General features: G+C 42.6%; 1 protein-coding gene across 1 annotated transcript in view; it reads right to left on the reverse strand.

Annotated features, from left to right (window-relative positions):
• The window catches only part of LOC147711895 (zinc finger matrin-type protein 4-like), a 1215746-nt gene that overhangs the window by 785861 nt on the left and 407564 nt on the right, over positions 1-22321 (reverse strand). The gene's annotated exons all lie outside the window — the stretch shown is intronic.

Consider the following 22321-nt stretch of genomic DNA (forward strand, 5'->3'; position numbering starts at 1 on the left):
TTGCTGCACCCCTGGCAGACATGCTGTGGAAGAGAGCACACCCACCCTGCTTCACCGGTGGGAAGGGGTTAAGGGAACATGGGGTTAGAAGTAATTAATGCTCATTCAACACCTCATGTGGTGACCTATATGTGTTTAGGTTCAAACAGGAATGATACTTTTTTAATACAGTTTTTAACATTACCTTGGACAGGTGCTTTACTTATTACTACTCAATGCTATTTACTTTTGTCTCGGTTTATTTTAACAAAGTTTACATACCCCATTTATTTACATTCCCAGCGTAGGGTTTTTCCAAAGCAAAATCGTATTTCAGTTGCATAAAAAACACAGTAAATTAGTTCCACAAAACAGAAGCAGTAGTCATTTAAACAGAGTGACTACAATTTACTTGTTACTTGAAAAAAAGAGATTCGTTTACACGGTTTCAAAACATCCCTAAGGCAGACCTCGGCCCTGTTATTTAACCCCTTCGGCGCTTGTGACGGAATCGCTCCGTCACGCGCCTCAGGTGAGCTGTGCTAGTGACGGAACGGTTCCGTCACGGCCCGCTCGACGCGCCTGAGCGGCGCGTTCTATTGAGCGGGTGCGTTTGTGACGGAGCCGTGCGACCCCCCCCACCCCCTAGCACTGCGCCGCAGTGAAGGGGTTAAATGACCCTTTCGTCCACCTTCACTTGGCCCGCATTTGGATGGGACAATGGCAGTCCAGGCAGCAACGATGACATGAAAAGGCAGGGTATTATTCGACGGATAAATAGCCCCTTTGTTCTCTTCACCCGGTGTACACTTTAGGAGGTGGGAATAGGTGTGTCATTTAAACACAGTACACAATGTAATCACACACAATAAAGGTCAATGTTCAGATCTGGGTGGAATTTAAATGACGCTGGTGATATTCCCGAATTTTATGTTACAGTATATTTGCAAAATTTCTCAAAATTGTCTTTGTGATCAGTCTTGCAGCGGCATTGACGGTGTCTTTTAAAGGGGCGGCCCTCATAGCAGACAAGGCAGTGAGAATGGTTAAATCATAGTCTAGTCGTGAGCAGGGAAGCTCCTCCAGTAATGACGGAGGAGCGTTGCCCCACTGTCCAGAGCCAGCAGAGGATAAATAAAATGATAATAACACAATGTTATTAGCATTTTATTTACTGCTGTCTAAGATATGCAACCGATATAGGGCGGGCGGGCCAGGGCACAGCAAGGAAGAGGAGTACATAACTGTTCGGCCAGCTGTCTTAGGTCGGCCAAACAGACATGCGCACTTATGTTTCTCCAACCCAGCTGTGTTGGAGAAAAGCCTCAGGCTCCAAGGCACTGTCTAAGCAGCAAACAAGGCTCCTCAGGCCAATCCTAGTGCTACTCTCGTGCTATGAGAGCAGTGTCTGGATTAGGGGGGGGGGGGGCGGTGGGATCTATGCCCTGAGGCGCATCCACAACAGGGCTGGACGAGAGAAGGAAAGAGGCAGCCAGGAGCGTCAGCAGGAGCGGAACAGCAGGTTAGTATTCTTTTAACTCATATTATTACTCAACCCTCCACCCTACCCCCCACCTGCCCTACCACCCTAGATAGGCAACAGCCACCACTGGTCTTGAGAGGACTAAAGATTGGATGACTTATTTGAGGGTGCTCATTTAGCTATGTTGGAAATTTGTGTGTGAACATGTTCTTGTAATGTTGGATTTCTACCTGCGTTTTTCCAGTTGCAAACTTATTTAACAGGTGAAATCGGTCCAACAGAAAATAGGTTTTGCAATAAGCAATTTGGGGGATGTGCTAGGCAAATACTAGTCCTTCCCACTGTGTTTTGCCACCAGTATTGGTTAGGTTCTAGTTAGTAGAAAATGTCTGCAAAGCATAATTTTGCAAAGAGTAAACTCTGTCCAGATGCCACTAGCTCGAGTTTCAAATGACAGTCATCACCCAGGTGGAACTTTATGTGCACAAAAGGTTGTAAACGTGCTCTAGACATCTTAGTCTTATTAGACCTGAACTGATTGTGTATGGAGCAGCGTAATTTAGGCTCCACCCTTACACGACACAGAAGTGCAATTATATATGTGCACCTGACATTATATCGACCATGTACCTTGAATTTTTAACATGTATGACATTTAAACGTATTACTGAAATGTATTTGCTTTAGAACCTAGAGATTTATAACATGCTAACGTTCAATATTACATGAATTGTATATTCATTTATTCACGTTTTACATTTATCCTTCAAGTTATATTTACTTAGGAAACATGTATTCACGTTTTGCAGTTTATTAGAAGTTACACCTGTGCGTGTATAACCACAAAATCGAAATGCACATTGAATGCTCAGTTAAAGTTAACCTGACTAAAGGCCTTGCTTTTAAAATGTCTTTGGTTTGGTCAGCGTGTCTTATCCATTGCAGGTGCGTTCTCAAGTCTTCGTTACCTAGAGAAAGGGAGTATTGTTGTATGTACTAGTTTCTTGATAGTAAAGCCTGAGAAGAGAAATCTTGGCAAAAACATGGATACCTAATAAGCAGATGATGTCTCCTACTCATTTTGTATCAGGAACGAAGGGACATTCAAGGTCGCAGTAACTGTCCACGTTTTGTGGGATGGGGCAGTCTGGTAATCTGGCATTTGCACAATGTGAGGTTTACCACCATTGGTCCCTAGGGGGGAGAAGATATGATGATGCTGAATTATGTATGTGTGTTTTCATTATTGTATACACTGTTAGGAGTTAGAGCAGATTCTCTTGGCCTTTGAGAGGTAGAGACCTCTGTGCATCCCTTTATTCTTGCAAGTGTGAAGCTTCAGGCTAAAGACTTATTCCAATTCTGGAAGACTTTTACTGAATTCTGCACTATGCTGACACCTTCTAGAATTTCCGAATTCCCTTGAGACCCCACTCTAGAACTCACTGTTACTTTAGACTCAGAACTTTGATTAGATAACTTTATAACTTATTCATGTTTAGCAGGGAGCATCAGTGTTTCTTTGTGGAACATTTATTTCTGTTTCTGATTCTCTGCATTGTTGTGGCTGTGGTTATTCATACCTTATCCTGCTGAGACTGAACCTGTTGCGATATTTCAGTTTCTCAACTGTAATCCTATATCTTACTAACATTCTTCTGATATCTGAATACATTAATTTGATTGTTCATCTGAAACAAACCTTATAACTTCTATCATGGATTCCTGGTTCTTATTGTGGGCCAAATGGGCTTCACTAAGGTTGAATTGTTTCATCATTGTTAACTCAGTCAACTGAAAAAGATCAGTCAGGTGAGAGATTGTAGATAACGCTCTTGCACGCTCTTATGTGTAAATTGCAAATGGACCCCCTCCCCTGCTAAAACTTCTCTAATGAAGGAACCAACTATGAGGTGTCTTCGAATAACCTGAAAGCTTAAATCCCTTGTCAGACCAGAGCATGACATTTATTAATGTAGTGCTTCAAAGTAGTTTGGTTATTTTGCAGTTAGTTGCATATTTTTTCTGTGACTTTGGCAAACCGTTGCCTGTCAGTCACTGGCAATGTCTAGGAGGCACCAAAGATTGTCAGAGGTTGAGGTGCATTGCCTAAACCTATATGTAGACAAGTGGGAAACATCCTTTACCCCGCAAGCGTTACTCCGAATGCCATTACCCCACATTTTTTACTCTGCAAAATCTTTTACAACGCAGGGCTTTACACCACAAACTATTACAATGCATTCCCCAAAGTATCGCCCCCCCATGGAGTTAGAATAGTAAATTGTGTTGTAGCGTTGAATGCGCTGTAATGGATTGCTTGGTAAAGCCCTGCGTTGTAAAAGATTTTGTGGTGTAAAAACTGTGAGGTAATGGCATGCAGAGTAAAAGTGTGCGGGGTAAAGTGTCCTATTCAGATAAGTTCATGCTACAAATCTGGATTAGGGCACCTTACCTCCTCAGGCAATGAAAGGATTTGCAGATGGCCTTCACTTGCAAGATAGATTTTAGGAAAATGTGTGAGTCATTCAAACAACAAGCAAAAAACCATTGGGATGACATATGCATCAGAAACCGAACCTGCTGGATGGCTTGCCAATGGTTTTGAGGATGAAACCCTCACCTGAACTTCAGAAACTGCCAGTGGATTGTTCTTGGTGCCTACAGAGCGCACTTGAGAGAAAAACATCTCACAGTAAGGGTTACTACTGGGACTATCTTATATCCTTATATGAGGCTGTTCTAGGAATCTGTCTCATCTCCCATTATGTGTTTCTAATCGAAAGTACATGCCAATGTCTCTCTGTCACATACCTTGTGCCTCGCAGTTACCCACGCCTCCCTGTCCCACTGAGATTTGGTGTAAAATCTAAGTGTTCTAGCCAGGGACATAATTTTGAATAAAACTGTCCCAAACATCAGCCACGAAATTCAAATCCTTAAGACCCCCCACCTATTATAGTCTCCTCATAGAAATAGCACTATAGAATTTTTCCACAGCAACAAATTGGCGTGAAAGATTTGTGTGTGTAATAACTTTCAGTATATTTAACCAATTAAAGCTGTAATGTGGAAAGAAACTAGGCCATAGGCACAAGGAAAATGGGATAACCTCTGAACTTCACAAACCGCAAAATCTGGAACTTGATCAACCCACGAGGCAGAACAATTTCCCCATATTATCCTAAAGAGGACATCAGGCAACACTACATAAAGGGTGCAGCAGTGCACACATATCACCCCATGTGTCATAATTCACACCATCAGTGTTCTGTCTGTCACTAGTCAAAGCCTCTCGAAGTATTGTACAAAAATCACCTCTACAGCCATTAGTCATCAAATGACACTGCATTATGCCAGAAGAAACCCATCATATTTATGTCACTAAATAATGACACCAGGCTGTTGTTAAAGCATTCCTCAGTGCTTTCCAAAACGAATCCACTGGGCAGCATTTACTTCATCACACCGTTCAATAAACACAGAAAAAGGTCGCAATCAACATCAATGTGTGGCTGGGTGAAGTGATACCCTGGGCAGAGCACTGTTTATCCTCGTTGGCCTGTATTGCTCCGTTACCATCTCACTATTCCCACATTAAGCTGTCCAAAGACGACAACAAACTCACTGAAAGATGCTGGTTCCCCGTCCACAACCAGGTATTCCTCATCTTTGAGTGCCCGTAGGCAGGTGGCGGGATGACCCTACACTGTCTTAGATGCTCACTACACTAGAGATCTCTCAATGCCGGGTTTGCCCAGCTCTTCACATGGACAACATTTTTTCTTCTCACATTTGTGAGTCCTGATGTTAAAAAGTTAGCTATCGCTTCAGGGCCGGAGAGGGAGTCTAAAAGAAGCTGTAGAAAAGTGTTAATACCAGCTTAATATAGCACACACGTTTCAGAAAGGGGTGACGTTGTGCCTGGGAGTTAAATAACACCACATTTTTCATTTTACAGGACCATTTTCCAAGATATTCAAAGATTCACGTTTGACAGGGGAGTCTAAAGAAAAAATTGTGAAACAATACAAAGTCTCGCCCCACACAGTTATTAGCCTGCAACAGTAAATCATTACGTGTATATTTAAAAAAAAAAAGTATGTTTATATCTCATGGTTGACTTTGGGGATGGTTGTACTGAGGGTCCCTGCATCAATCCAGCCCGGAACAGTAGTTTCCTTACCTGCCTCCCGTATTATTTGTCCTACCCTTCACTCACATTGGAGTCCACTGTCAATGGCCGGCAGCCAGCCCTCTGACACTCAGCTTAGCAGCCCAGTAACTTCCCCTCTGTATACGTCCTTTAAGGGACCAAGGGATCCTTCTCTTGGGATGAAGTGGCTACAAGCCAGATGTGATGTCTAGCAGTAGTTTTGCTTCCTTTAAGATGTCCTCTGCAGCAGATATTCTTTCAGAGGGCTGACACTGACTGTCCCAGCACAAGATTCACAAGTAAAGTAAAGAGTATGTTTTATGGTCTCTGAAAAGAGAAGGCCTAGACCGCAATGCTAAATGGCGCTTGCAAGCATTTCACTCATTGTGAGGCTCTCTGGATCATTTACGTGATAGCTGAACTTCCCTATCCTTTGGTGAGACAGACTCAGAGTGGAATGCCAGAGCAAAGCTCCCATGTTCAGATCTTTCGTGATACTGTTGTCCTATTTTAACCCGTTCAATGCTGAGGATGGCCCCTGGCTGTCCCACGTGACGGTGGGCGTGTGCAGGGGACGTCCAAACCCCACCCACTGATTAAAATGCCCGCACTGTGGCGGAATTCGCGCCACGGTCAACAGGTTAACATAGCGATTCACAGCACCCTGACATATGGGAACAGGGCCCGGCACATTTCATGTGCATGACAGTAGCGGCCCGTGTAGGTAAGAGTGGTGGGCGGGGAGGTGAGGGACTCAACAGATGACGAGGGAAAATTAATAGTTTATTTATTTTCCCCTCGTTGTCATCTGTTGAGTCCCCTACACCCCGCCACACCACTCTTACCTGCATGGGCCGCTGGTGGTGCATTAGCCCGACAGTCTCCAGGGAGACTATCGGCCAGATTCATCAACGGAAATTCGGCTCGCAAAGGGCCAGATTCTGAGAATCTGGCTCTTTGCAAGCGCAATTTTTGCATTTGGGATTCATCATCCCAAATGCAAAATTCGCTATTATAGAATTCGCAAATTTGCGAGGAATTGCATTTAAGGAATCTCTTTTTGAGATTCCTTAAATGCAATTCATGAAAGATTTAAAAATTGCGAATTCGCAATTCTGGGCCGCTATTTACCGCGAAGTCAAACCTCGTGGTAAATAAAGTGCATTTTTCTCAGTTTTATGTTACACACACACATGTCCTTGGGACATGTGATTGCGTAACACCAGCATCCAATATCATTTCAGGGGTGCAACAGGGTGTCCTTTGGACACCCCTGCACCCTTGAAATCGCAAACTCAACATGCAAATCGCTAATAGCGATTCGCACATTGATATGTCTTCCCCTTCATTCCTATGGGCCTTTAGGCCCATAGGAATGAATGGGGAGTTATTCCTTATTTGCGCTTAGCAATTAGCTAATTGCAAATAAGGAAGCTGTAGAAATCGCAACAAATATTGTGATTACTACATGAATCCCGTTTTGCGAGTCTGTAATAGCGATTCCTTAATAATCGCTATTACAGACTCGCAAAACATGGCGATGATGAATCTATGTGTAAGTGCCCCTCAAGCCACTTCCCTCTCCTCAGCCATGCTAATGCGGCAAGGTACCGCATTATGCACACTCACAATCTGCAAGGGTATACATTGATTGTGAATTCCTAATTCTCCCTTGTGTCTGATGTGATTCACTCATTAATGCGACCTAGTTAAGCAGCCACCACCGACTTAATGGTTGAGTGCCTTATCAATAAAAGAAAAAAAGAGTAATGTTTGAGAGAAGAAGCATGAATATTTAAAACCGCAAGGTATTCGTCTACATCCCCAGCAAGGCCACCTAAAAATATTAAACGGTCAAAAAGAGTAAAAGAAACAAGAAAAACAAAAACGGTCCAGGATATTAATTTCGCAGAGTCTGTCTATGAGCCCGAGGTCTGCTGCTCCCATCAGCGCCGCCATCAATAATGTAGGCGAGCGTAGAGGGCTGCCCTACTGCTGCTCATTCAAAATGCACCAACTTAACTGCATTCATGAAATCCCGAATCAGACGCCAATTATTGGAATTTTGAAATTGCAGAGACATCCACTTCATCCGACCAGACAGTGCCAGGATCTTGCTCAGAATCGCAAGGCACATTGAACCTAACGTGATCTGACGTGTTTACAAAAATCGCCTGCGCAGCTTGTTCTGCTCGCACTATACAGACACAAAGCTGCAGCGAAGACCAAATAGGTCAAGCCAAAATTAACAGCACCTCGCATTGTATTTGTACTTTACTAGAATGCAGCCCTTCAGGCGGGTGGTTTTTCCATTATCTGTGTGCCTTTTGCTGTCGGCACAATATTTACCCACAGAACTGTGCTAATCAAACCCCTGGCTTTACAGTAAGCCTGACCCCAATACAAAAATACAAGTGCGCGCTAAAGACAACGCAATAAGTACGCCTTATTCGCAGAAAAACCTAAAAACGTCACAATAGCGCACATTTAAGTAAATGTTTTTAATAGTGAGCATAAAGGCATCATAAGGAAAGACATGACCCTCTATGGGCCATTATGCAACTGGCGTTGGCTCTGTTAATGGATGGATTTTTCTGGTGCACAACTGCAAGATGTTACACTCTACTCTTCTCCAGGGGTCTAAGCAGAGCCTGCACCAGTGGATCAGCCAGAGGTGGTTTGAAAGCAGTGGCGGCTCGGAGGAGCGTCGCCCCAGTGCCTTCAAGCAGAAAAGAAAGGAAATAATGAAATGATAACGTAATGTTACTATCATTTTATTTTGTCCTCCTGCTGCGGCACCTTGGGTGAGAGGGTGGGGTGGGCTTAAGAGCAGGGGACGAGGGTACAACCCTCCTAAGTGCGCAATGACTGTTTGGGCGGCTCTCACGGGCCGCCCAAAACAGTTGTGCATACTTTCCCTGTTCTGCTTGCAAGCTGCATTACAGCCTGCATGGAGAACATACCCACCCCTATAGCCCCTGGCTAAGCACCATGTCAAGGTACTCAGACCAATCACAACGCTGCATTGCAGCGTTGGTCAGTAGAGTCTGTGTGCCGGGTGCTTCCTGTTCCTGGAAGACGAGAGCAGGAGCAGAGACGCGCATGACCCGGCGGTAAGGTAGCTGTTTGTTTTTTAAATTGTGACCGGTGCAGCTCTCCCCCACCCACACCCGCCTACACCCACCCCACCGCACCTGTCCAGCAACCCCCAAGCCGTGCCAGCCACCACTGTTTGAGAATTTTACTTACTAGTTTCTTGTAAGCAAGTGTTTTGGGAATGACTTAGAGTGACACTCGAAGCACACAGTGAAACACCCCGAATGCACTAAGTATAACACTATATTTTTAAATTATATTTAAAAAAGGAAAATAATGCTTCTGAAAAACATACATACTTGGGCCATGCGTGTTTTCCTCAGTGTGCTTGTTTGGGTTGTTCTATGTACACCAACGGGTAAGTATAGAAAATCCACCAAAACATGTGATTTGACCAGGTTTAGGTGTCCTTCAAGATGACGCAGACGCCGTAGGAACAGTCATATACCATACATACTGATTCCAAAACCAAAATGAAAATGAAAATAAACACACCTATAAACACACACAGAACTGAAGAACTTAAAAAAAATCTCACTGCAAAACTTACAAGGATTTACACAGTAGAAATATGTTTGGGCATGATGATTGCCTAAAAACGGATCTCATTCTCCTCCTTTGCACTGCTCCACTCACACCATATCCCAGCAGTCTTCAATTTTTTTAATGCTGCGCCCCACCCCAGTATAAGAAAAAAAATCATTGCCCCACCAGATTTTTTCACAATTATTATTCTATTAAATTTCGAATGTTTAAATATGTCTAGACTTAAACATTAAAGTTATGTTAAAACTTTTAAAAATGCAACTGAATACGATCGCCAAACATAATATTCTGGTTAGCTCGGCCTTACTAGTGTGTAAAAGTATCCACAGTGTGATTATCTGAAATGGGAGTATGGAGGGTTGAAGAATATTTGAAGTCCTTTCCCTTTTGACGCATACTCCTAGCCAGAAATAAATGACAAAAGATGTTAGTAATGGCCCGTTACAGAGTGACTTACTGCTGATCATTTGTACTCAGCTTAACACAAAGAACTATTATCAGCATGATGCTTCTTTTAACCAGAGCTTGATGCCCCCCCTGGGTCCGCTTAATGCCCCCATAGGGGTCCCACCCTCCAGTTTGAAGACCCCTGCCATATCCCAACTTGCACATCAACATATATTTACATCACTATGCCCATATCATTCATCCCCCTTCCTGGAGTCTCGACAGATAACCACCAAACAATATTCCCCCAACTGGACATCAGTCTACCAAGGATACCCAGCTAAGCACTCCTCTCATGACTATCTCCCTATGTCTTCATCTTTTTCCACCTTTAAACAAATGCCACGGTAGGAAGTGACACAACTGGTCAAGAAAATGGCAGTTCCAACTTTCTAATGGAAGCCTGTCCAGCCAAATTCCTTACATTCTAACTGTACAGTTTCTAACTCTTTGAAACACACTCATTAGCCCCTCATCTAGATGCCTATTGTGATGCCATATATGCTGTCCGACTGATGGCCAATATCAATTATCTAATGTGTATGCAAAATCTTGAAAAAAGTTTGGTTGAGGAATAATTTATATTACATACTATGATTGCCTTACATTTTACCGACTTTTTATTGATAGCAATGGGTTAGGGAATACTTGAAAAGACATTTTAAGCCCGTTTCAGACTAAACATAATCAGTATTTATCCACAGTTGAGGCAGTTTCCCTAAATTTGTAAGTATATTTGTAGTAATGACAGCCAATTTGTGTGGAGGGTACCAATGCTAATGCCAGCAAAGTTGTGTGTGACTCTAAATCTGAGATTCCAACGGGTATCTTTTAAAATATTAATTTTAATCAAACTAAAGAACATGGACAGTTTTTCAAGGTATTTGACTTGGCAGCTAAATCTTCATGCTGGGGAAAGATGTATGCACAGTAGAAGCAAGAATCACAAAGTCAAGTGCTTAAAAGGTACAAGGGTGTCAGATTAGCTCATGTGTGTCTATACATACAGTCAAGATGGTGTGTAAGAGTCGAGAGATGGGCATCTCACTTGATATGCTGCAGCTAAAAAATGAATTTAGAGGGAGTGACTAAAAGCATCTAGATAAAATTCTGGCCCTTGCAACAACATTTTATTTTTAGGAGTTTAACGCTCAGATATACACTTCTCAGAGCACCTCATTCACACATAGACCTGGTATAAGTGGAGAAAGAATGAATGGAAACTGGTGTAGAAGTGAACTGATTTGGTAGAAGGGTTCCAGGTTGCAGACTAAGAAGGGAATTAATAAACTTTTTGTGTGGCCACATTTTAAGATCACATACATCAAGGTTTCAATATGCAAAAGTAGTGCTTTTAGCCAGATAACACCAATGTTGGACATAATTACAAGTCATCAGTGTACTATGGTACACAGTCCCCTTGTCTTTTGTTGTGGTAGAATCAGTATCTTCATGTATCTTGGAGTGCAGTTTTCCTTTGCGTACAGAGACCAGTGATGTATCAAAATAGGGTTTAAACTGTGTGAAAAGATCAATCTTCAAGTTTCACAAAGATATCTGTACAACGTATGGGCCATTTAGAATTTTCAGATTTCTCTGGCTCAGTTCAGGATCAGAGCCCAGGCTGTGTGTCACCTGTGGTGCCAAGCTAAATACATTTCTCTCCAGCAGCATAAACAAAGCCCTCCCCACAAAAAGGGAGCAATAAGCTTTAAATTACACAGGCGCCTTTTACAGGAAACTTGATCAATTTGCATTATGTACCATGAACTCCAGACCTGCTTCCACTACGCGACCAGCAGCTTCGTTACCAATAAAACCCATTAGTCCACAGACTATTAGGGCTATCATGGAAAAAATGCACCTGTGAAGCATGAAGCGATTCTCTTCCGGGTTGCTCGCAAGACCAACCAGTTTGAAGCAGTTTATCCATTTACAACAGACCAAGACAAACATAGAATATTGACTTTGTGTCTCCTTCAAGGGCTAGTGCCACAAAATCAGAATGTTACACCTGGGGAAGCATATTTGCATGCAGTTACACCCGCACACATCGCATTCCATCATTGGCAGCGCTCCCTGAAGTACTGAAACAAGTACAGAATCAGCACAGAGCTGCACAAGCTCTGGTTCTGGGAATTAAATTAATGGGAAACTTTTCTACAGTTTCTTCTATCATCCTAAGCAACAAAAAAGGGAGAAGCATTGGTTCTGGACATATGGCAGAGACTGGAAGCAGTTCCAGAACAGGAACTACCAAAAATATTTGCAGATGTTTACACCTCTGTGGGTCGTGATGCCTTAGGATCAAAAGCTGTTAAGTCATATTCGATCTCCCTTAAGAGAAGCCCAGGTAATACTGATTTTATCTATGCTATTGTGTCTTTTTGTATTTATGTCTTTTATGATGAATTAATCGAATAAAGACTTCTTGACTGACATAGCAATGGCTATGGCAGTGTCAGGAGAGCTGGTCTGAGAAGCCCAGGTGAGAACTTGCAGGGCGGCGGTGATAAGATTCCTAAGCGGTTCTTGGCTAGAACTATCATGTAAAACCATAAACATTTTTAACCTTGCCGCCATAGAGCTGGAAAAAAGGGCACCATCCAAAGAGGTCCCTGGACAATAGGACAGGCTCTGGCAGACCACAGACTTTTCCTCCCTTTTTTTCCAATGGTTGTTTTTGTGCATCATGAGTTAATAATAACGAGCCTCTTGTTTGAATAACCATTATTCTTTTATACTTTTTTCTTCTCTTCTTAGACCTTTTTTTCTGCCACTTTTGCAGAGCATGTTATTAATTTTTAACTCGACTCAAACTTTATTCTGTGTTGTTTTTATGATGTAAATACCGCTTGCATGGTGGTAAGTCCACCCTTTTATGATTTTTTTTTAAATCAAATAAAGTATTATTACACAAGTCATATTTAAAACATAGAAGTGACATTGAGGATTCCGTTAAAGAGAAATCTGCAATGGAATGTTGGAAGAAACAGAAGGGTATAGAGCACAGACATACTGGATCTCCTGTATCTCGGGAATCTGGTAGGACTGGTTATAATTTAAGGGACCACAAGAAAATGTAAGAAATTGAACTGTTTGAGTATTCTGATATACTCTATACACATTTAGGGACTCTGACAGTAAACAAGCAGAGAGTTGGGGAGATGATCTGAGTTCTAAAGAAAGGAGGAGTATAGCAGAAAGGGTGACAGGAAGAGAGGCTGAAGTCAGCGTGAAGAAGGAAGAGAAAGAGTTGGTCTCAAAGATTCTTGTTAAGCAAAATAAAGTAACAGGACTTTCTCAAAAACTTGCTGCTTTAACTACGGATTCTCCTACAAAATAGGAATTGGACGAGAGCGCTCCTTGACAGGGCAGCAGAAGTCACAATAGTACATCAGACGCTTCAGAGGTTTCTGGTGGCAAGTCCAACTGATGAGATCATACAAGCTGAACCTAAAGGGCAAGCTCAATACTCAGAAGCAATGCATGGTATTAAAGCAATATTAAATCAGCTGCAATAGCAAAGCATAATAGCGCTTTGTCTTTTACCAATGATTATGCCCCCTTTTCCTGTCCCCAAACCTGACAGATCCTAAAGGACAGTTTTAGACTATAGGAATGTAAACACACATGCAAGAACATATTCATTGCAAAATGCACTTAGCACAGTTTTTAATGATGAACCTAGTGCGAGAAAAATAGAAAACAACCATTGACATCTCAATTTGCTATTTCAGTCAAAATATAGCACCCAAGAGAGTATCTAGCCGCCTTTAGTTTCGAAGCGGTGGAGTTCTCATTTTCAAGTTTGCCTGTGGGCTATAAGAAGATTCCTGGCCTATTTTCAGTGCTCATCATGGAGCTCTTACAGCCAGAACTAGAGGTATTGCCATACCTTGTTTATATATATTTTACAGGTGACAATTTAGACATACACCTAATTAGGGTGGACAAAGTTGTTACACTATTAATATCACATGGTTACAGAATTAATATTAAAATAGAAATAACAAATAATTGAAGATTGCCTACCTTACGGTTTTATTGAATGATATGGAAATAATACAAAAAAAATAAAAAGGAAGGAAAGCACAGTTTTTAGAGTCAGAAGGACACAGGTCAGGCATAGAATTATTGGAGGGACAGAGGGGCAGTCATTGAGGACAAGCCCTCCCTCTGCATGAAGATCATTTTTACATAGGTTCTGATAAAATCAACAAGGCTCTGGGCCTCAAGTTTAGCAAGGGTATGCCCAAGAATGGGTCCCATGCTCACTGTGCCAATAGAACCAAGCTAGACCTGACTGATGAGCCCCAACCAGGGCAAAACCGGTCTTGGGTTGCTTGTGTTTCGGTTCGGGGAGAACATGACCCTGCAGTTCGGGCTCATATTGGAGCAAAGGCAAGACTCATTTGCATATGGCTTGGTCCAAACTGAGGTGGCATGGTGGGCAAAAGAATGATGGCTTGGAATGCTACTTCAAGTGATTGCCAGTGTTTAGACAAACTACAAGCATTCCCCATCACCCTTTGTGTGTATAATGTATGGATATTTAAACACATACAATTTATATAGAAATTACTATTTTATTTCTTTTATAGCTCTACTCATTCTCCTGTAGAGTGTCAGAGCTCTTTACATCACACCTATATACACGGTACAGAGGCAATAAATCATACAAGTGTGTAAATAGATGTACACAAATTGTTACATATCACCCATACTAGTGGGCATTATATGTTAAGCGTGTATTGTTGGGAGAAACACATCGTCAGGATTTAAAATGTAGTGCAGTGGTTAGGGTAGTCTGTACTATTTAGACCTTACCATCCCTTTTAACCAACTTAGAATAATAACAGACTGATACAAATAACAAGAAGGTTCTAAATCCTTGCCTTGCAGTTTGGATGCAGCCCCTTTATGCAGGTTCATCACTCACTGTGCTATATTAGAAGGATTGCAATTTACAAACTGCAAGTAATAAAAGAATACCTGTAAAAGTAGAAAAATACTTACTTACATACGATACAAATCTATGATCTGTATGTTACACAATGTGCTTTGTGGCGGACATATTAACCCTCTGTGCTACTTTATGAGCCAACATTGTGATTAGCCAAAACACAGCTCTCTCCAGTAGGGGCATTAACTACCAGCATTACCTTATCATTATTAATATTATAAACCCATGAAAATTGCTGGGCATATAAAAATCTCTGCAGCAGGTGCTTTAACCCCATGAAATATGGTAAAATGCAGGTTCTCAGTGGCCAACTGAGTAAGCCGGAACACATTTAGTGCCAGAGTTGCCCTTGATGCCAATTTCATTGCAGTAGAGCTTTAAAACAATAAATGTATTAGTTGTCTGGAAGACTCTGTCCCTCCTGCGTCCTCCCTCATTCCTCTACACACCCTGTCCCCAATGTGTATGTTGCCGGAGTAAATATTTTTTTCCCATTTATAGGACTGAATAATATACACGTAACCTCCTTTCAGAAAATGAAGTGATAAATTATTAAAAATTGAGAAATTAAGATCACATGCAGCCACACAAAAGTTTTGTCATGCGATACCGTCCCAGAACCAAGGCATAAGTTGTGGCTGGGCATAGTGTAATGTGCGCGTACATCCCCCTTCAATATCACTTTTGATTCTGGAGTGAAATATTGCTAAAAATCACTGGAGAGCTTAATTCCTAGCCTGAGAGGACTCAAAGAGTTACTTATTTACATGCTACTTAGATGTGCAGGCAACCTTCAAATCACAGATTTTAAAAGAGGCATTGCATACTCTTGATAAAATGAGCATGCTGCGCAGTTGTAACTCTTGTCTACAGTGCTCTGAAATTGCTAAAGGAGTGGAAGCAAGTGCCACTTAGAATGTACGTTTTAATTCCCATTTCCTACTGTTCACTGTGCTCGTCATCATGGTACTTATTATTTCTACCTTTTTTCTTGCTATAATGTTTAAAACCTTCATTCAAGAGGGCATGTTTACATCTCCTCAATCATATATGTTAGTATGACCCAAAGCATTATTCTCCATCATCAGATACACAAGGGCAACAGAAATCTCACATGAACAACCGAGCCATCTGTGCATCTAAACAAAGTACAAACATTCTCAGAAAAAAATTACAGTATTTTAATGGGAAAGCTTTACTGACACAATCCCAAGGTGGAAGCCACTCTCTGAACATGCTCCTTTCAACAGCGGTGGAATGCAGTGCCTGGAAGCTTCCAGATTCCTAGTACAGACACCACCTCCCAATGGATTAGAAGGATCTTCATCATCGCCAAGTCTGTTTCAGATGACCGATGGCATAGAGTAGTCTGCCAGGGCATAGAACTTACTTCTCCCTTCATGAGAAGGTGATAAAAAGGCTATTTTTTCAGTCTTAATTTGTTTACTTATAAATGAGTTTAAATGTGCCCATCAGCATGCACAATGCAGATAAACTCCTTCTGGAATCACCATATACCGAAGCAGGAGAGAGACATGAAGTGGCAGTCTGGGCGGCCCACTGCTTCCAGTGGCGGCTGCCTCTGAACGAGGGTAGTGAGGCGTTGGGAGGTGGCAGGTGAAAAAATAGATAAAAAATAAACTTACATTCTCTGCCGCCTAACGCCTCTCTAGCCGCTGCACTCCTCTCCTTGTCTGCTGGCAGCATTGGAAGCACCCAGGCTTCTGGACTCTCCAGCCAATCACAACGCTGCCTGAGGAGCGTCATGATTGGTCTAAGCGGCCTGTTTTGCTGCTCAGACAGTGCTTGAAAAGGCTGGGCATGTTCTCCACAGGGCTGTACAACACAGCCCCGTGGAGAACATGCCAAGTACACATGACGGTTTGGCCGACCCTGGAGGGCCGGTCAAGCCCTCATGCGCATGAAGAGGAGTGCAAACCACTCTTGCTCCCTCTGCGGCGAGCCCTCCCTGCCCGACCTGTCTAGAACGAAGAAAAATAAAATGATAATAACTTCTTGATATTATTATTTAATTTTTCTTTTGCACTGCTCTAGGAGCAGTGGGGCAACGCTCCTCTGCCTTAGCGGAGGAGTCGCCACTGACTGCCTGCCAACTGGATTGGTCTGCAGGAACATTTTCTCCTGCTCCTGATCCTCAATTCTACCTGGGCCAGCAACTCTTATTATTATCGGTTGACCATGAGTTATTTACGCGTGATCAGTTTCAAGGTAGCGTTGCCTTTAAGATTGATTTCCCGGTAGCACCTGGGTCCCCAAAGTCCTTGTACAGAAGGCATGCTACACCCATCCTCAGGTATTTGTGACTTCCTCTAAGTTTTTATGCAGTAAGGCCCTAGAAATTGTACATCAAGTGGAATTGACATTGGGAAGAAGGTGAGGGTAATAGCGCTCTACAGGTGTGAAGAGACACAGCAGTCTGTGCTGTGCTATATTTTGCATATGGACCCTGCAAGCTCAACTGGTGGCTCAATCATCCAGCACCCAAGTTGGCCCCAGGTTTCACCCCATTTCTCCTACCTTGTAGGTCTAGCAGCATGGAAGGATGATACCTTCATGGTTTGAGATTGGATCTTAAAATGGAGCAGATTATGGAGTCTGGTGCTGGTTATTATGTCTGAAATAAGTTGCTAATGGAAAAAAACCTGCAACACCCAGTGGCTTACATTTCTAACATTAACATGCTAGCATGATGTAATGCCATCTGCTGAAAAACTTGGTGCTCTGAATGTCACGAGTTTAAATTTATGGCAAGACATTCTGATCCTTTCGTCCAAGGAAAGTACATTGAGTATTATCAATTTGGTAAGAGTAACTTCTGTTATTTTTAGCATTTTGTGTGTCATACTCGTTATTTCAGTAATTACCATAAAAGAGATATACAAAAACAATAATTAACAAGGTTAATAACAAAGATAAAAACATACATACAAACATTTCTAAAAGAAATAAAGTGCCTAGTCTACGAGCCAGGGAGGCATGCTACATTGAATGGGTTGCACTGCCAAGCTAATAGTTTAACATTTGCCACATTTTAATAAGAGCTCAGCTATCAATGTCCTTTAAAACTGCCACATCAGTCTGTCGTCTCCTTATCAACCATGCAAGCAGTAGAAATCTGGAGACAGCGAAACTCTCTTGGGGTGCCAGGTTTGTTTGGAGAATTCTATACACCTGCTCATATCTTCTGGTGCAGAGGTTCCTTCAAATAGGTATGAATCACTTTGTTCTTGCCCTGCTATGTGCAGGGCAAAAGAATAAGAAAAGTGCTACATTTTCTTTCTTATAACCACACAAAGTGCATCCTTGGTCATTCACATTTAATAATCCTGTCAAACTTGACGTAAAAGCATGCAATGGAAGTGCCCCATATCTAAACTGAAGAAACAGTTTTTTGGCAACATTAGACTCAATTTCATCAAGAAAAGTTTCTAAAAAGTAAGTATCCTAAACTGCTAAAAAATAATTTGTTTAAGAGCCTTGTGCTTGTATGAAAAGATTATTAAACTTATATGTATTAAATTGCTTTTTAGATCTTTTGCGTTCATGGAAGAACAGTGGCCCTCAGGGACAAGTCAAAAATTAGCAAGTCCCATCAACCTCAAATTCATCTTTAACAAATTTGATCCAATGGAAAACAGCCTGCTCGACCGCAGCATCTGCTTTCCTTGCTGAATTTAAACAGCAGTGTTGGGTGAAGTTATGAGCATTCGACCACGCTGTTGATCTACAGATGTCTGGAAGCAATACTCCAGCAAAAAAGGCTGTGGATGTCAGTCAACATCTTTCTCGTAGAACCTTCCTAAATAGCAGTCTTCCTGCCTTGTCATTGCAAAAAGCAATCGCAGACGACAGCCAATGGGCAATACTGTTCCTTGAGAGTGTGCAGCCCTTTCTGGGATGAGCGAAAGAGATTAAAAGCTGATCGGATTTTCTGAAAATGTTAGTCCTGTGAATATAAAATGTCAAGCACTGTTTGATATCCAGAGAATGGAGAACCTTCTCCACAGCGGAAGAAGGGGTTTTAAAGTATGTTGACAGAATAATGGGCTCATTCAAATGGAAAGAAGTTGGAATCTTCGGGATGAACTTCGGGTTGGTTCTCAAAAACCCCCGGAGAGTAAAAGTGTGAATCTCACGGATCTTTCTGGCAGATGTGAGGGCCAATAGAAGGGCTGTTTTCCATTAAACAGATTTCATCCCTGCCTTGTGTATTGGCTCAAAAAGAGGTTTCATGATTTGGGAAAGGACCGTGTTTAGCTGTCAGGATATTGCAGGAGGCTTCATCAGTTGAAAAGCTCTGTGGAGAAGTGTGGCTCAGGGGTTAGAGGCGGCAGACCCGGAAGCTGAGATCGGCCCTGGACCAGGGTTCAATTCCCCGCCTCGGCGGGTCTTGGGCTCAAAAATTCCACGGACTCGATAATTCTCGCTCCGGTGCCCTCTCAACTCACGGGTTCACACTCTGCGACTCTGGGCAATAGCTTGCTTAATCTCCACAATGGCCCCTCGCGGCGGGATGCCTGGCTTTCACCTTGTGGATACCCTGCCGGGGTTATCTCACAGGGGAATACCAGGACGGGTTCCCTAAGCAAGCACCGGGAAACCCTTTGTGGGTAGCTGTGCGCTATATAAGCTCAAATACATTTACATTTATTTTTTACATTAATAGGCCCATCATAATTTCCTTTATCAGTCTAGTGGACCACAGCAACATTTCACCAGTTTGTCTTCTGAGCCATGAAATTGCAGCTAAATACACCTTAACTGAAGAGTGCACCAAGTCTGACTTAACCAGGTGAAGGAGATGCAGCAACAGCTGCCCTGGAGAAGCGCGAAAGAGAGTCTTTTGTTTGTGAAACCCAGCAACAGAATATTTATCATATTGCCAGATACAACTTGTTAGTTAAAACAGTCCGGGACTGTTCTAGGGTAGAACAGTACTCTGCTGAAATAGTTAGAGATCCAAACTCATGTTCATGAGGTGTCATGCCTATAAATTGAGAGACTTTATCTGAGGGCGCAATATTTGGCTGTTGTTCATGAAAATCAAGTTCTCCATTGGTTGCAACTGAAAGGGCGGAGCCACAGACATCAGGAGCAGTTCTGTGTACCACTATTGTCTCCGCCATGGGGTTTGAGAATTAGATGGTATGGTTCTCTCTCTTCATTTTGTGTATCACCCTGGGCATGAGAGGAAAGGGTGCAAATAGATAAGTGAACATTCCTGTCCATTGCATCTGTAGAGTATTCCCTCAAGATACTTTATGAGAGAATCTGCCTGCAAACATTTTACATTTCTTGTTGTGAAGCATTGCAAAAGGGTTGAGATTTGGGGTAATCCACTTCCTGAGGATTTGGGATAACTATTTTTAGTTCATTTCCCATTAGTGGCATTGACTCCTTGTTCTGCTGAGAGAGTCTGACGATGCATTTTCTATTCCTGGAACATGATCGACTTGTAGTGAAATGTCATGTTTCACAACCATTTCCATATTTGTTGGGCTTGAGACGAGAGGCTTTTCGATCTTGTCCCCCCCCCCTGCTTGGCTAGGTAGAACTTGATGGTGTTATTGTCTGTTCTTACTGAAACAGAAGAATTGTGAATTCTGGGTAGGAACGCTTGGAGTCCTAGGAGTACAGCCTTTAGCTCGAGAAGATTTATGTGCATTTGTGATTCTTGGAGAGACCATTTTCCATGTATTTTTAGCCCCTGAAGATGTGCTTCCCAACCTTCTAGGAAGGCATCCATTGTCATTATGAAGCATGGTCATGCTGCTTCGAAAGAGAGACCTGGAGCGATGTTGACCTCCTTTTCCCACCATGGCAATGCTTGCTTCGTTACAGGGGTGATGTCGATGATATCCTCAAAAGAACCATGGATTTGAACACATTGCACATCCCGCTGTTCTGGCAATGGCCTCATGTGTAGGCGACAGGTTGGAATTAATGGGATGTATGAGGATAGCATCTACAGTATGGATTTGAAAGTTTTTACTGAAGTGGAATTTTTTACCAGAGAAGTAGTCATGTCCATTATCTTGCGGACCCTTTCTGTAAACGGGAAGGCTTTGGTGACCTTAGTGTCCAGAATAGCCCCAAGAAACACCAGTGATCATGTTGTTATGAGAGAAGACTTTTCCACATTAAATTTCAGCCTGAGAAACTTGAATAGCTGTAGGAAGGCCAAGGTAGATTCTTTTGCAAGCATCCTTTGACTAACCAGTCGTCTAGGTAAGGGAATGCCCGATGCTCGTTTCTTCTCAGGAAAGCAGCTACCAGTGTCATGCACTTTGAGAGAACTCTAGGAGCCGACCGTAGACCAAAAGGAAGAACTCTGAACTAGTAGTAGACCCCTGCCACCTCAAACCTCGGATACCATTGTTGCTTCACATAAATGGGAATGTGAAAAAAGCATCCAAGAAATCAAGAGACGTCATGAAATCCCCGTTGCTGAGTAGTAACAAAATGTCCTGAAGTGACAGCATTTTGAAAGGCAGCTTCTTTATATATTTGTGGAGCTGCCTGAGGTCCAGAACCCATCTCCATTTCCTAGACCCTTTCTATATGAGGAAAAAGTTAGAGTAGATACCTTTTCAGTGCTGTCTGAAAGGAACTTCTTCTCTGGCCACCTTCAAGAGAAGCAGAGATAATTCCTGTATCCGGAGAGAGAGTTATTAATGCTTCCTTTTTGGAGATGGATGGGGGGGGGCTTTGAACACATTCCAGAGTGTGAACCTAATATATAATGTCTAACACCCATTTGTCTGTGATGATGCTCTCCAATTGACGATAATAAATAGAGAGATTGTGGTTCGAGGTTTGATGAAGGTACAAAGTGACTGGTGCTTGGGGAACATCACTATTTCCTCGCAGATTCTTGGGCTTTTCCCCCAGTCAGAGGTCGCCTACGCGCTGTCTGGCTCAAGTAAACTGATGAGGAAAGCCTGTACTGCTGTGGTTGCTGTTGCCCAATGCACTGGGATTGATAACTTTGCTGAGCATATGGCTGGTATCTGTAAGGTCTTTGAAAATATTGCTCTCTTCCTCCATGAAAAGGTTGAAAACACCTCTGTTGCAGCGTTCCAAAAGAGCACACTAGTTCTGTGTCCCCCTTGATGGTCTGAAGAGTGTAATCCACATGGTTGACAAATAAATTTTCCCCATCAAAGGGCATATCCAAAATGTTGTCTTGAGCCTCAGGGCAGAACAAGGTGGCCTTCGACCAGACCTGACGGCACAGAACATCAGCTCCCGACATCTGCCGGAAAGCAATGGATGAGATGTCCATGACAGTGTCAATAATCTCAAAGGATGCTCTGGTACCCTCTTGAAAGATTTCTCTTGCCTCCTTTTTCCTATCCTCTGGGAGATGATCCAAAAGAGGAGAGAAATCAGACCAGATTTGGCAGTCATAGCAAATCGGAATGGCTAAAGCAATTGAAGCCCTGATGGAAGTGTCTTCCATAGCTGCAATACGCTTGCAATATTGTCAAGCCTCTTTCCTTCCTTGTCTGGAGGTGCCGTTCAAGGGGCAGATAGATTCCTGGAGTGCTTTTGCGCAGCCTGCATTATCACTGAATCTGGATGCGGGTGCCCTATCAAGCAGGTTGGTGATGAGTCCGGTGCTTTA

Source organism: Lissotriton vulgaris, chromosome 5, assembly GCF_964263255.1.
Source record: "Lissotriton vulgaris chromosome 5, aLisVul1.2, whole genome shotgun sequence".
Classification (NCBI taxonomy): Eukaryota; Metazoa; Chordata; class Amphibia; order Caudata; family Salamandridae; genus Lissotriton; species Lissotriton vulgaris.